Source organism: Rutidosis leptorrhynchoides, chromosome 1, assembly GCF_046630445.1.
Source record: "Rutidosis leptorrhynchoides isolate AG116_Rl617_1_P2 chromosome 1, CSIRO_AGI_Rlap_v1, whole genome shotgun sequence".
NCBI classification, from domain to species: Eukaryota; Viridiplantae; Streptophyta; class Magnoliopsida; order Asterales; family Asteraceae; genus Rutidosis; species Rutidosis leptorrhynchoides.
In genome coordinates this window covers 612,066,531-612,083,125 of record NC_092333.1, presented here as the reverse complement: position 1 = coordinate 612,083,125, position 16,595 = coordinate 612,066,531, and the positions used below count along the sequence as shown (strand labels likewise).

Genomic DNA, 16,595 nt, shown 5'->3' with positions numbered 1-16,595 from the left:
ATTATATATGTAGTGAGCAAGAGAATAAGAATCACATTAAGTGAATGTGTGGCATCGACAGAGATATTCGAACCAGGAAGAAGAAAACAAAGGAAGTATAAAGTAGATACTGACCTTCAACAGATTTTGTTCATATTACCTCAGTGATTGACAAATAATTCAAGAAAATAACTAAAGTGAAAGGGATTGGAAACAGAATTGTACAATATATGGTACAGATATTTGACAATTTAGATAGGAAACAAAACAAATACTGTTTTGATTGCTACGTGAAACTGATTCTGATTCTAAATCAGTATATATATAATATTATATGGAGCTATACTTTCCAGCTAACAGATTAATCTTCAAGTTGGTCGACAGACGTCAATCACAAACAGTAGGAAGACGTGAAACAGATATTAATATCTAAACTGATTTCATTTTTATATGATTTATTATATTTAATATTACTAATTAATAAATAATAAAATACTGGTAATATTATTGTTAATAATACAAATGAAAATAATGTTAATAATAACAAAACAATATTAATAATATTAATAAAAATTAATATTAACATTAACATATAATTAATTACTTAGAATGGAACATTATACTTTCTATATATGATATTTATAAATTTACTTTTATTATAATAATTATGTATAGAAATTAGATATATTACTTATTTTAATTTACAATTGTTAATATATAAATGTTATTAACTTCGTTAAAATAAAATGAGTATTTCAACTATTTAATATTTATTTATTTATTTATTTTATTTTTTATACTTCATATATATATATATATATATATATATATATGTTTTAAATAATAATTATTATGATATCTTATTTTTATTTTTATTAATTTTTAATAACAACAACATATAATACTTTAAATTATATTTCGAATTATTATTTATATATACATACACCCATATCTAATTACAATTAATTGTTCGTGAATCGTCGAGAGTAGTCGAAGGTCAATTGAATATATGAAACAGTTCAAAGTTTTTGAAAACATCAACATTACAGACTTTGCTTATCGTGTCAAAACTATATAAAGATTAAGTTTAAATTTGGTCGGAAATTTCTGGGTCATCACATCTCGACGATTCACGAACTACCTGATGATTATGTGTTTATTGTAATATATTAAAACATATAAAATATTAGATATATGTTATTATACATATAATTAGTAAATAATATATAAGTAATAAATGGTAATACAAATATAATCAGTGTAACTACAAGTTAGAAATATAACTTGTTAAGACAAATATTATTATTATTATTTTCATTAATATCAATATTAGTAATATTAATAAATGTTAAATATTAAAATTTTAATAAATTTAATGTTATGATTATCAAAATAAATACTTAAAATATAAATATTACTATAAGAATGATTAAAAATTATTATTTAATTGTAATTTAGGTATTTTTTAACTATTATGATTAATAATATTATTATTATTATTAATATTATTATTTCTATAAATATAATTTCCATTATTATTAAAAACATTATTAATATTATCATAAAAATAAAACAATTTATACTTAATATCAATTTTTTTATATTGATTATTATTATTTTTATTAATTATTATTATTAATATATTTAATTATTTATATAAATTATATATTAAATCAGATAAAGGAATAGTTGGATTCTGTTTTTACATCGCCATCGACCTATATCAAATTGGTACTACATGCTTCCAAAATTCGTTTCATATCATTTTCATTAGTACAAATCAAATAGGAAGCAGATTCGATTTTATCTTGATTTATTAAATTTCCGTTTCTTTTCTTTTGTCCGATTGAGAAATCGATACCCATTTACATTATATAATTAGTCAATTTCAGTGTTAAGGGATTCAAACGACTTTCTATTCCCAACTATAATTGATACATTTCACTCACCCACTTCAAATCAATCGAATTAAATCAAAAAGATCAAGAAAACCCAGAACCGTCCCCCTGTTCTTGCTTCATTTAATCAATAGCTCGAATTCGAAATTTATTTCAAAATGTGTTAATGTAGTCCTGTTAGTAATATTCTAAACAATATTTCTGCAAAGTTTCAAAAGCCAATTCTTTGTTTTGATCAAGAATTTTGGAGTCAAAATTTAATCCTAAAAAGTCAAAGAATTTGTTCTTCGACAAATTTGAAGTCGTGTTGATGTTTTGAATTAAATTGAGCATAGAGAAAGTTTCTAAGAGGGATTTTAAACTGATTTCATGTAGGAATCGTGGTCTCAAATAGCTTCAATTTCAAAATCACTATAGTGTTCATACATATTCAAGTTTTTTAACAGAAACAATTTAAATTCTGATATTCGTTTGTTTTTATTATTTTAAACACTTTTAAATCGATTATGCATCAAGTATAAATCTTAGATGAAATAAGAAACCTATGAGTAACAAGGATTGAACCCTGGTCATATTTTTCAGTGAAAAAGAAGATGAATATGAATACAAAAATTTATATGTGTTAAATAAATTAATGGATAGAATAGATCAGAAAAACTGTCGACAGAAGATTGGTCCTGGGTGTGAGCGGGTTATCGAGAGGTCGCGGGTTCGAGCCCGGTTGGGGGCTTTTCTTTTTAGAAACTCTTTTAAAGGTAGTTTTATTTTCAAAACTTATTATTATCATTATTATTGTTATTATTGTTATTATTATTATTAGTTATTATTATTGTTATGTTAATTGTTATAATTACTATTATAAATTCAAATTATTATTACTAATAGAGTTAATATCATTATATAATTATTAATATCATTGTTATTAGTATTATTATGAATATTATTATAATTAGTATTAATGTGATTAATAAGATTATTGTTATTATTATCATTTTAGTTATTATTATATAATATCATTAAGTATTAATAGTATTACTATTATCATTGATATAAGCGTGATTATTATGAATATTGTTATTACGAAAATAACGCAAAATATTATTATTATCATTAATATTAGTATTAGTATCAAGTTATTATTATTATTATTATTATTATTATTATTATTATTATTATTATTATTGTTATTATTATTAATAACATAAGTATCATTTAATGAACTACTACTAAAATTATTATCTTTAGTAACAAAATGGTTATTTTTATAGTTATTATTAATATCAGTATTATTACCGTTATCATTAATATTAGAGGTAATCACTATTATTAACATTATAAGTATTAATAAAAATCATATATAAATATTAATCATAATACATAACTATATATATATAAATTTGTTCGATTACGTACTTTAATATATATCATTGATATAGGTTCGTGAATCCGAGGCCAACCCTGCATTGTTCAGTATCGTCGTATGAATATTTTTACTACAAAATATTGTAGAGTGAGTTTCATTTGCTCCCTTTTTAAATGCTTTTGCAATATATATTTTTGGGACTGAGAATACATGCGCTACTTTTATAAATGTTTGATGAAATAGACACAAGTAATCAAAACTACATTATATGGTTGGATTATTAAACCGAATATCGCCCCTTTAAGTCTGGTAACATAAGAATTAGGGAAATGGCCCCTAATTGACGCGAATCCTAAAGGTAGATCTATCGGGCCAAACGAGCCCCATCCAGGGTATGGATGCTTTAGTACTTCGAGGTATTATTTAGTATATTAGCTGCGCACTGTATACTGGGGGATATTCTATATGCATCTTGTTAAGGTCGGTTACCAGGTGTTCAATCCATATGAATGATTTTTATCTCTATGCGGTTTGCGAAATGCGTGATATGAGATGTGTATTTATGAGAAATGAAAATCTTGTGGTCTATTAAAATGATGAAAATGATCGTTTATGATAAACTAATGAACTCACCAACCTTTTGGTTGACACTTTAAAGCATGTTTATTCTCAGGTATCAAAAAGATCTTCCGCTATGCATTAGCTTATTTTAGTGATCGTAATTGGAGTCATTCATGGCATATTTCAAAAGACATTGCATTCGAGTCATTGAGTTCAACAAGATTACTATTAAGTCATTTATAGTTTGGATATATTATGAAAGGGTATGCATGTGATACTGCTCCAAATGAACATATATTTAGTAGCAATATCCTTCCAATATGTAAATTTTCAGTTGCAATTGTTCTATTTTCAAGTAATATTCGTTTAAATAAATAAGTGCGAAGACAAAAGGCGAAAACGAAGATTTGAGGACAAAAACGTCCAAAAAGCTCAAATGTACAAGATACAATCATAGTGGTTCAATTTATTGATAAGAAACGTCTAAAAATGACAAGAGTACAAGTTGCGGAACGCAAAGTACAAGATATTAGATTATACGAAAGGAAGTTCGGAAATCCAGAACCGGGACCTGAGCTAACTATCAACGCCCAACGCAACGGACTAAAAATTATGAGTCAACTATGCACAAGAATATAATATAATATTTAAATAATTATATAAATTATTTATATATTATATATATTTAAATAAAACGTCGACAAGCAAATGGCCAAAAATTTGTGAGCTGGATTTTGGACCTCCGCACTTGCGGAGCTGTGAAGGCTTAAACCTCCACGATCGCGGAGCACACCAGGATCAAAATTTCCTATAAATTCAACGAGCTTCTGCCGAGTTTTAAACATAAAAAATAAATAATACTCCTCTGTAATAATAATAAATATATATATATATATATATATATATATATATATATATATATATATATATATATATATATATATATATATATATATATATATTATATATATAGTATAGTATAGTTTTATATTAGATTAGTTTTGGGTTATGCAAAGGTTATTTTACGGGTTTTAAAGTCGGAGCTCTATCCGTGTAACACTACGCGATAAATAATCAATGTAAGCTATGTTCTCCTTTTTAAATTAATGTCTCGTACTTAAGTTATTATTATGCTTATTTAAGACGAAGTAATCATGATATTGGGCTAAAATACTAAAATTGGGTAATTGGGCTTTGTACCATAATTGGGGTTTGGACAAAAGAACGACACTTGTGGAAATTAGACTATGGGCTATTAATTGGCTTTATATTTGTTTAAATAAATGATAGTTTGTTAATTTTAATATAAAGAATTACAATTGGACGTACCTATAAATAACCATATACACTCAATCGGACACGATGGGCGGGATATTTATATGTACGAATAATCGTTCATTGAACCAGACACGGGAATGAATTAATAGTCACTAGAATTATTAAAACAGGGGTGAAATTATGTACAAGGACACTTGGCATAATTGATAACAAAGTATTAAAACCTTGGGTTACACGCAGTCGATATCCTGGTGTAATTATTAAACAAAGTATTAAGACCTTGTTACAGTTTAAGTCCCCAATTAGTTGGAATATTTGACTTCGGGTATAAGGATAATTTGACGAGGACACTCGCATTTTATATTTATGACTGATGGATTGTTATGGACAAAAACCAGACGGACATATTAAATAATCCAGGACAAAGGATAATTAACCCATGGGAATAAACTAAAAATCAACACGTCAAACATCATGATTACGGAAGTTTAAATAAGCATAATTCCTTTATTTCATATTTAATTGCACTTTTAATTATCGCATTTTTATTTACTATCATTTTATTTATTGCACTTTTAATTATCGCACTTAAATTATCGTCATTTATATTTTTCATTAGGTTTTAATTGTGACTTAAAATATAAAATCGACAAACCGGTCATTAAACGGTAAACCCCCTTTTATATTATTATTATATATAAAAATATATATTTTGTACAAATATAGTTGTTTAAAATATAGTGTAAAATAAGTCGTCTCCCTGTGGAACGAACCGGACTTACTAAAAACTATACTACTCTACGATTAGGTACACTGCCTATAGTGTTGTAGCAAGGTTTAGGTATATCCCATCTGTAAATAATTAAAACTTGTGTAATTTGTATCGCTTTTCGTATCAAAAATATATAGTATTTCACGTACACCTCGCACGACATCAGCATGCATGTCAACTTTCAATGTAATGAAAGTTTGTCTTTCAAAAACGAGTGTAATGTTTGTAAAATGTATCATATAGAGGTCAAATACCTCGCGATATAATCAACTATTGTGAATCATTTGTAATCAATATGGACTTCGTCCAGATGGATTAGGATGGGTCGTTATAGGTGGTATCAGAGCGGTAGTCTTAGCAAACCAGGTCTTGCATTAGTGTGTCTAACTGATAGTTGTTTAAGATGCATTAGTGGGTCTGAACTTCGACCGTGTCTGCAAGTCAAAAGTTATGCTTATCATTTAGTGTCAAAAATTATTTGCTTAACATCCTTAAAGTCTAGACACGTCTTACTTCCTCTATTGCATAGACAATGTATAGATAAATTCATATCTTAACGTATCTGTTATTGTTACCTTTGCCTGACAGCTTCCGTAGATTCCTCCGTAACTTATGGGATTTTAGTATTATATATGCATATGTAAATTATGTATTGTAGGGTACTAATCTACATCCTATAATCTAATTCTTATCGAAAATTCCTTCATCTGATCGTACGAGATGAATCCCTCAACCAGTTTGAATTCCTCGAATTCCGACAGCTATTCCGATATGGAGTTTCGCCTAAGCTCCGAAAGCAGTGTCACCAGAATGAATTGATATCGGCTAAAAAGTCACGTTTTCACCCCAGTATTAAGGCCCAAAAACAAGAAAGATTCGAACTTTGTCGGCAAAATACCCACTTCGTAGGTTAGAATTGAAGAACAAGTAATTACAAAGACGGTGCGAAAAGAATCAAGAGAATCAGAGCTAAAACGAAGATTCTAGAGCGAAAACGGTGAAAGACAAGAAATTAAGTTACGATCCAGGGAATTCAGGCTGACCAGCAAGCCATACGGCCTGCCTTACGGCCTGCCAGTATGGAAACGTCCTACCATATACGTTCCACCACACGAGCCACCAAACGGCCTGCCTTGCATACGGCCTGCCAAACAGCCTGCCAAACGGCCTGCCAGACGTATTTGGCAATTTTCAAGTCTATTTAAAGGGTCTTTGTCATTCATTCCAACACACACTTCAATTCACTTCTTTCTCTCTCTTGTACAATAATAGTCATACTCTCAAGGCCTTCGACTCCGTGCGGGAAACCTAGTACCCGGAGGCGAATGCTGAAGATTGTATTAGGAGCGGTCTGGAGTCTTGAAGTTGTCACTTTTGTATTCGGAACTCGTTTAATCTACTGGTACTTCTATCCTTTATCTTATATAATGTTTTATGATATTATTGCCATGATTAGCGAGTAGTTATCTTTAGTGTATGCTATGATGTAAGCAGTTATAATGCCGAAATAATATTATGGTCTGTGTATGTTGTCGAAATGCTTTCCGATTATGCTTTAAACTCAATCACTTTTCCAACTAATAGAACGTAGTTATAGGCTCTATTATTGGGAAGTCGCGAACCCCGATTCAGAGTACACTATCTGTGTCACCCCTTGGTAAGAGAAGTCTATCGGATACAATGTAAGATCGACCGAGGCACACTAGTTGTAGTAAGTCTATCGAGCTTTGGATTCCGACTGAGGACTCTTTCATAGTGAAACATCTGACTAGGCCCCTAGTACATTGTCGGTCCTAGACCATGCTAGTGTAGTCACCAAGCATATAAACTTCGTACGTGCCTGCTGAAGCACGGCGGTTGTTGTAAGCTGTACCTCTGCTAAGTAAAGCCATGGAACACGGTTAGTGTTGACCAGTACACTGCACCATAACGCGGTCTCAAGCATTGCACCCCGCTTGAGGGATTCTTAGCTAATTAAGGAACTGTTTGTTTAGACACATAAAGGATTGGACCGTTAGGATAACCGAACGTGTTCATGGAAGTCAGACTTGACTTGGCCATGGTGTTCTTTATGGTTGAACTCTTTTTAAAGGCCTAACTATCTTTTACCAATCATTAACGAAAGCATTGAAACACATCACGTCTCTTGGATATGGTAAACCATGTATTCTATTATGCTTAAGAAAGTTTAGACCATTTTGGAATGTTAATACGTCACCCAACTGAGTCGCTCAATTGGATGAGCCGTCTGAACGTGTATGCCTGTAGTCAGACTGCACGGGTGTCGGGGGTAAGGGACGTTGCTGTCTATTCAGAATCTTCAAGCCTAACGCAGTACCCAGTGACATGTCTTATGACAGGGGCGTTTAGGACCAGTGTAATGAATACAGGGCCTCTGCCTATTCATGAGCCAGCATTCCATAATCTCGGCAGAATAACTGATGAAGTCATAGTATGCACTTACTTTAACCTTATCTGAATTACAAATTTTATCGCATTTACTTTATCTATCTTATAAACTAGAAAATCCCAAAAATAAATATTCACTACTCCCTAACTATCTTAGGTTACAATATAGGTTCGACGTTACTGATATCTCAAAAATACGACTCTAGGTCATACTTCCCTTACTTATAAGGAGTAGTAAGATTTAGGCCCTGCTAAATATAAATTTAAAACAGTACCCTCTCCCATGAGTGGCTGATCCTGGCGAGCCACGGTCTAACGACACCGCGCAAATAAAAACCGCCCGTTTCGGCCATATCAAGAGACCTACTAGTTTTTGGCGCCGAAGCCGGGGAATTGGTATCAGGCAATACTGTTTTCAATCAAACTTATTCGCAAGCATTTAGTTGTGTCTAAGAAAGACAATTATATACGGACTTGGTTATTGGATTTTCCGAACAGTAACCAATTATATTGGGACCAAAAGGATCCTGCCTCTCCGTAGTCGGCCTGGCCACTTGGTTTGTTGAATAGTTTGTGCGGAACTTTGTTACCGAAATACCAGGGAATCAGTAGCCAGAACCAAAAACATATTCCACCATAGGATAGTTAGTTAATTAATTAGATTACTTTAGATTACTTTAGTTTACCTTAGATTAGATTACATTAGATTACCTTAGATTACCTTAGATTAAATTAGATTACCTTAGAGTTAGATTAGTTTAGTTTAGCTTATTATAATTTAGCTTATTTGCGAAAATTAAAAACAAAAAGGCATACCTAGTGTATGACCCAAACCCGATCTAGACCAGGGCCATTGTTATTCGTACCTGATCCAGACGCAATAATCTCTAAAGCACACAAAGAAGCACGAATCAGAAACCAAATGGCGTTACGCGTTACTTTAGCAGAAAACACCAAACCCTCGATTGAAGGTCGTGGAGGACCAATCAGATTTCCAGAGATTCAAGGACACTCATTCGAGTTAAAACATCACATCATCCAGCTCATTCAGAATAGATGTCAGTTTCATGGATTACCGAATGACGATCCTAATTCTCACCTTGATAAATTCATATCTCTTTCGAACTCCTACAAACAGCCAGGGATAGGACAAGATATAGTCCGGCTATACTTGTTCCCGTATTCTCTCACTCATCATGCTCAAACTTGGTTTGAAGGACTGGAAAAAGATTCCATCACGTCATGGATGGAGATGGCGACTAAATTCCTAACCAAATATTTCCCTCCTTCAAAACAAACCAAACTGAAGAATGACATCATTAACTTCAAACAAAGTTATGATGAATCTCTTTACACTGCATAGGAGCGTTTCAAAACCCTGCTGAAGAAATGCCCTAATCACCAGTTAGAACGGTTAGCCCAAATCTGTAACTTCTACAATGGTCTTACGGTAAATCATAGGACGACGATCGATGCAGCAGCTCAAGGGAATCTGATGAACCAAACCGCAGATGAAGCATGGGAATTGCTCGAGAACATGACGATGCATCATCATGACTGGAACAGTGGTGAAACAACTTCATCATCTGCCCCACTCTCTGCACTTAACAATTAAACGGAGGCCATCAAATCCCTCACGGATAAAATGGAATCTCTTGCAAAGCAACTCGGAGAATTGAAGACGCAACCGCAGCGGGTTAACCAAGCTCAGGCTTGTGTTAATTGTACTAACCCGTAACCTACTGAAGACTATCAAGTTGAGTATGAAAACCCTGATGGTTCAGTCTTTTACGTTCAATACCCAGCTCGTACACCAAATCTCGGATACAATCAACCACCAAGGGTTAATCAATTTCAGCAAAGCAATCAACCTTTCTGTTATCGCTATCCACCTTATCCAGCCCAACAATCTCAATTGACCTACGATCAACCACTTCCACTCACTGGTCCCCCAGTTGAGGAGAATTCCCCTACCACCCAGATTACAAAAGCAACTAACCCCACTCTCGGAGCTGATGATCAGTTAACTCAGTTCATTCAAGGACAACAACAGTTAAATTAGAGAACTGCAACCAGACAAGATCGGACGGAGATACTAATGAGAAATCAATTGGCTCTGCTCAAAAGTTTAGAAACACAGCTCGAACAGTTATCACAACGCCTTGAAACCCGACCGCAGGGAAGATTGCCAAGTAATACTATCCAGAATCCCCACATAGAAGAAGCAAAGCAAATGGATTCCATAATCCCAGAGGAAGAACTACGGAGAAGGTCAACTAGGCTCAAGGACAAATCAACATATACTTAGAAGCTGACCCCTGAAACTCCAGTTCGCATACCTTATCCTGGAAGGTTACAAGAAGAACCATCCAAGCTTGATTCCTTCAAACTAGATGGAAGATTCTTGGACACTATGTCCAAAGTTCCCAACCAGAAGAGATACATCCGAAGGCTTCTATCTACAAAGGAGAGGATACCAAACTCTAACAAAATTCCACTGAGTGAAGAATGTTCTGCATTACTCAGAAACTCTCTACCACCTAAGCTAGGAGATACGGGTCGATTCGTTTTCCCGTGTTCAATCTACCAATCTGGAACCATTCATGCGCTAGCAGATTTAGGAGCAAGTATCAACCTAATCCCCTACTATCTCTATAAGAGATTAGAGTTAGGAGATTTGTCACCAACCAAAATGACAATCCAACTTGCCGATCATTCAATTCGATATCCTAAGGGCATAGTTGAGAACGTCTTGGTGAAAGTTGACAAATTCTTGTACCCTACGGATTTCGTAGTAATGGATATTAAGGAAGACCTACACACCCCAATAGTGTTAGGAAGACCTTTCATGAATACGGCTAGGACTGTCATTGATGTGTACAATCAAACCATGATCTTACGATCACATGGGGAGAGCGTTACCTTCAAATTTGACCGACCAACCAATCTTTCTGGACAGGCAGAGATGTTTGCTATTTCCACCAGACGGATCACTTCCGATGATGAGTCATTACCATCAGCCGACGATATCGAGATGGGTGTCGAATCACAGTCTGTAGACGACCCAGAAATGGAAAAAGAGGGTCCCAGCGAAGAAATAGAGGAAAAGGAGGAATCTGAAGAGGAAGAGGAAATGAAAGACGTAAAAGAAACTGCGACAACATCCGTTCCAAGCACTGAGCGTCATGAAGAAATAATGAGGCTTGAAACGGCAGATCACAGTTTAATCATTCGCTTCAAAAAGAAGAACGACAAGGCTGATGTTAAGGATATAGAAATTTATCCTGTAAGTATCAAAGTGGAGAATCATAATACTAAATGAACCCGTTCATCAGACGCATCCTCAGAGGAACCGGATACCGATGATGACTAGGAAGAGCATCATGAAGACATTCTGACTAACCCCCACTTTCCAACCGTAGTAGATTAAGGGGAGCCGGACTCTTCTTCAGATCAAATTCCGGTTATATCCACACATGCAGACATGATTACCTTCATTAATGATACCGATGAATTTGAAGACATTCTCGAAGCCATCCGAAAGTCAACCATTGATTTTTCGCTACGCTTAACAGAACGAATCATGGCTATCAGAGAAGAGCACCACCTCTATCTCCGAAGAGAAGACAATGATGTTTAAATCCTAGAAGAACGCATTCAAGACTTTATCAATTCTCTTCACGATCATATCTATCACGAAGAAAGGCAACGAGAGCACAATTCAGTGGTTCGCACTATTCTTGAAACAATATTCTGTCGAGATCAGAGGATCATTTACTCTAAGGTTTATAATGCCTTAGCTGGATCTGCACTTCCGTTCTCACGAAACAAACGAGCACTACTGACTCTCATTCGGAAGCATATGGATCTTTCCACCGGCCGCCCGACTTATCACTCTGATTTGCAAATGATCGAGGATATTCACAGTTTTTTCGCTCTTCTGGATAGAGATAATTTCGAAAGCACACCAGACAGACTAGTGATTTACGTAACAATTGATCACCACGCTGATCTGATTATCAAAGAGTTACAAGACGCTGTTATGGAGGAAGCAAGGCGAAACAATCCATTCTCTCATCTTGAACCAGATCGAGTCAACATTGCCACCTATGTTATGAAGCAGCTATCACGTATATTCCACGAATCCACAGATCCTAGTTTCATATTTAAAGCTGGATGTCGGGAGATATACTCAAAAACGGTGAAATTGATACTCGGATCAGGATTGCTGTTCACTTCCTTCCAGCTTCGTCTCTTAACTAATCTGTGCAAAGCTACAGACTCTTACTGTGGAGATCACCGTTCCTAAGACTTCGAGATTCTATAGATACAGTTTCTGACATTGTTTGAAGACCTCCGAAATGAGCATCCCATCAGAGAAATCATCAACACCAGCACTGCTACCATGATTGACATTCATGGGTCAACCAGCAGAGCTGTGGATCACATTCTCATCGGACTTCAAGACTTATCAAGAGCCGAAACTGCGCACTACTTATCGTTCAGAAGATCTTCAAGAGAAGTACCTGACTTGTTACCACTATTGGTCAGACACTTTCTCAGGACTTATCCACCAAGACTCACATTCCCTCAAGAAGACCAAGATCACAACCATCAACGAGGAATGTTTTCTTTTTGAAGAATCACTACGGTCGAGCCAACGACCTTAAATAAAAGCACTTCTAGGGAGGCAACCCGTGCAATAAAGTAGAGTAGAAGAATAAAGGATGACAAATGAGCCGATAAAGAAGCAAGGAAGCCAGCCACATCTGCTAGGGGTATTTCTTTCTTTTCGCTACTAGCTCAAGATTCAAACTATACCGCATCCTAGCTTATCACTAAGTGTGGGATAACACCCAATTAAAACACTAGACAAACACTCCCAAATCTTTAACTAAAACTCCTAAGTATGGGATACACTAGGAACATTGAGGACAATGTTCGTCTAAGTGTGGGATGTTGGTATCTTTTTATGCTATATCATAATAACCCATTACGAAGATTCCAAGTCCTTAAGCCAAATTTCAAATTTTTTGCAAAAGAAACCCTTTTCGAAAAAGTATTTTTGAAAACCTAAAACGTTTGTCAATAAAAGTAAGGCTTAAGTAAGGTGGAAATCTTTTTAGATTGAAATCTCTAATAGAGCATTGCATGACTAAGGCATTATCGACCTAAATTGATTATGGTGAGGCACCCTAAATAAGACCAGCATTCATCTTTAATGCTTAACTATTTTCTGTTGAGAGTGCCGATGTCTGTGTTCATAATCAGAGCTTGCTTTAGATCTACATCTCCAAGCAGCAAAGCGTGATTTGGTTGTAATCAAAATAGCTACCCATTTGTCAAACATAAGCCTTCCACACCTCCACTACTTCTACTCCACCATCACATCCATATCACCTTTACTATTTCTCAGAAAACCCAGAAAATGAGATTCCTTCCGAAAACCCAATGTTATAAACCTCTCAAGTATCATGGCAAAGGTCTTGAAAAAGTTTACCGGCAAAAAGTTTCTCGAGATGAAGTCTCCAAAAAAAAATCAAAAAATGATGAAGTTCTAGAAAAAGGAGCAGAACTAAATAAGAGAAATGCCGAAGAGAACTCGACCGAAAATGATTATCAAATGAAGAAAAGTTCAAAAGTGCTTCTCAAAATACTTCAGCACTCCTATCTATCCGAATAAAAGTCTGTATAAAGACTACATTACCCTTTTATCTCACCCTTCAAAAATAACTTCACTACCACTCCAAAATTCCTTTCCATCATTGACAAATAACCCATAAAGCTGAGATTACTACCGTTCTCGCGTTAGCAGCAAGGATTTGAGTCTTTATCAATCCTATGACGATAGGTGCAGCATGACTGGCTATGAGCGTATTCATTTCTTAGATCTATAGGGAATCCTAAACACTTGAGCGATTTGAGTGACCCGTGAAAGCTAGCATATGTCATGTAACCTCCTCGCATGCTTGCAGAGATAATTTCAGTCCTAACATAGATGACTCACCTTATCTTTTTGCTCTTATAATAAAAGCAAACCGCTTAGGCTATTAGAAAATAAATGCTGAAAAGATTCTTTAAAATGAGAGTTTGCTTGAGGACAAGCAAAGTCTAAGTGTGGGATATTTGATATCGACTAAAAAGTCACGTTTTCACCCCGGTATTAAGGCCCAAAAACAAGAAAGATTTGAACTTTGTTGGAAAAATACCCACTTCGTTAGTTAGAATTGAAGAACAAGTAATTACGAAGACGGTGCAAAAAGAATCAAGAGAATCGGAGCTAAAATGAAGATTCTAGAGCGAAAACGGTGAAAGACAAGAAATCAAGTTACGATCCAGGGAATTTAGGCTGACCATCAAGCCATACGGCCTGCCATACGGCCTACCATATGGCCTACCAGTATGGAAACGGCCTACCATATACGTGCCACCACACGAGCCACCAAACGGCCTGCCTTGCACATGGCCTGCCAGACGTATTTGGCAATTTTCAAGTCTATTTAAAGGGTCTTTGTCATTCATTCCAACACACACTTCAATTCACTTCTTTCTCTCTCTTGTATAATATTAGTCATACTCTCAAGGCCTTCGACTCCGTGTGGGAAACCTAGTACCCGGAGGCGAATGCTGAAGATTGTATTAGGAGCGGTCTGGAGTCTTGAAGTTGTCACTTTTGTATTCGAAACTCGTTTAATCTACTGATACTTCTATCCTTTATCTTATATAATGTTTTATGATATTATTGCCATGATTAGCGAGTAGTTATCTTTAGTGTATGCTATGATGTAAGCAGTTATAATGTCGAAATAATATTATGGTCTGTGTTTGTTGTCTAAATGCTTTTCGATTATGCTGTAAACTCAATCGCTTTTCCAACTAATAGAACGTAGTTATAGGCTCTGTTATTAGGAAGTCGTGAACCCCGATTCAGAGTACACTATCTGTGTCACCCCTTGGTAAGAGAAGTCTATCAGATACAACATAAGATCGACCGAGGCACACCGGTTGTAGTAAGTCTATCGAGCTTTGGATTCCGACTGAGGACTCTTTCGTAGTGAACCATTTGACTAGGCCCCGAGTACATTGTCGGTCCTAGACATGCTAGTGTAGTCACCAAGCATATAAACTTCGTACGTGCACGCTGAAGCACAGCGGTTGTTGTAAGTTGTACCTCTGCTAAGTAAGGCCATGGAACACAGTTAGTGTTGACCAGTATACTACACCATAACGCGGTCTCAAGCTTTGCACCCTGCTTGAGGGATTCTTAGTTAATTAAGGAACTGTTTGTTTAGACACATAAAGGATTGGACCGTTAGGATAACCGAACGTGTTCATGGAAGTCAGACTTGACTTGGCCATGGTGTTCTTTATAGTTGAACTCTTTTTAAGGGCCTAACTATCTTTTACCAATCTTTAACGAAAGCATTGTAACACATTACGTCTCTCGGATATGGTAAACCATGTATTCTATTATGCTTAAGAAAGTTTAGACCATTTTAGAATGTTAATATGTCACCCAACCGAGTTGCTCAATTGGATGAGCTGTCTGAACGTGTATGCCTGTAGTCAGACTGCACGGGTGTCGGGGATAAGGGACGTTGCTGTCTATTCAGAATCTTCAAGCCTAACGCAGTACCCAGTGACATGTCTTATGATAGGGGCGTTTAGGACCAGTGTAATGAATACAAGGCCCCTGCCTATTCATGAGCCAGCATTCCATAATCTCGGCAGAATAACTGATGAAGTCATAGTATGCACTTACTTTAACCTTATCTGAATTACAAATTTTATCGCATTTACTTTATCTATCTTATAAACTAGAAAATCCCAAAAATAAATATTCACTACTCCCTAACTATCTTAGGTTACAATATAGGTTCGATGTTACTGATATCTCAAAAATACGACTCTAGGTCATACTTCCCTTACTTATAAGGAGTAGTAAGATTTAGGCCCCGCTAAATATAAATTTAAAATAGTACCCTCTCCCACGAGTGGCTGATCCTGGCGAGCCGCGGCCTAACGACACCGCGCAAATAAAAACCGTCCGTTTCGGCCATATCATGAATCAACCAATCATCCATCCCCAATTCATCTGATGAGTTCGTAGTCGACTAAATCAATGGAGACGAGAAGAAGGCGATCCTTTCCATCAACCGAATTCGCCTCTTGGTGAAGAACCTGAAGCACTTACCGGCGAACTTATCTGTAACACCATATTCACCCTCATTTCCAGGATACCACGCAATGATTATATGATATCAAAAATTCTAAACTTTATTCATTCGCTCGTTCCTACCGACAATATTTCCGGAGTAATAAGTCAACGAGCTTC

General features: G+C 35.1%; 1 non-coding gene across 1 annotated transcript; it reads right to left on the bottom strand.

Annotated features, from left to right (window-relative positions):
• Nucleotides 1–9,560: 9,560 nt before the first annotated feature.
• On the bottom strand, nucleotides 9,561–9,667 carry LOC139887117 (small nucleolar RNA R71). Its single transcript, XR_011772961.1, has one exon. It is a non-coding gene; the product is annotated as a small nucleolar RNA R71 (small nucleolar RNA).
• Between the last annotated feature and the right edge of the window lie 6,928 nt (nucleotides 9,668–16,595).